The sequence below is a fragment of the Peromyscus californicus genome, unplaced genomic scaffold (assembly GCF_007827085.1).
Source record: "Peromyscus californicus insignis strain IS unplaced genomic scaffold, ASM782708v3 Scaffold_17__1_contigs__length_78620276, whole genome shotgun sequence".
Taxonomy (NCBI): Eukaryota; Metazoa; Chordata; class Mammalia; order Rodentia; family Cricetidae; genus Peromyscus; species Peromyscus californicus.
This window is the reverse complement of record NW_026294469.1, coordinates 62,895,458-62,896,139: the sequence shown is the minus strand read 5'-3', so window position 1 is coordinate 62,896,139 and position 682 is coordinate 62,895,458.

The following is a 682-nucleotide window of genomic DNA, read 5'->3' as shown; positions in this document are numbered from 1 at the left end:
CCGGGGAGCTATGGCCGCGCCTACAGGGCCGGTCCTCCCAGCGCGCCGCCACCTTGTCAGTCAAGTCCGTACGGTGGCCGCCAGAGGGCAATATGGCCGCACTTGCTTCGCGATTGCGACGCAGATGTCGTCATCTGTTTACGCCTCATCGGGAGGACTCCGTTCGTTCCTAGGCAACAAATGGTAGCTTCCGGTTCACGGCTTCCAAAGGGCGTGGCCATCTTGATTGTTGACTCCGTACACTGACTGCTGCTGCCACAGACTGGATAATCCTGTTACTGCCTAGATAACGTCTCATTCATTCCTTCGTCCAATCACTTTACCCTTCGACGTTTATCAATGAGATGCCAGAGTTCCACAGAAGAGATGAATGTGTCGTACCCGCCCAGTTGTTTATCCGCTTTTTACCCGTCTCGCCCCTCACGTTTTTCAGCCAGATCTGGCTCCGTTTTCCTTTTGTTTTGTTTTGTTTTGTTTTGTTTTGTTTTGTTTTGTTTTGTTTTGTTTTGTTTTTGAAACAAGATCTCTCCAGCCCTGGCAGTCCTTCAACTCACTAGGTAGACCAGGCTCGCATCAAACTCACAGATACCCACCTGCTTTTTTGCCTCAGGTGATGGGATTAGAGTCATCACACCTGGCTATGTATTTTGGTTTTAAAACTTCGTAGGTGTGGTGGCACATG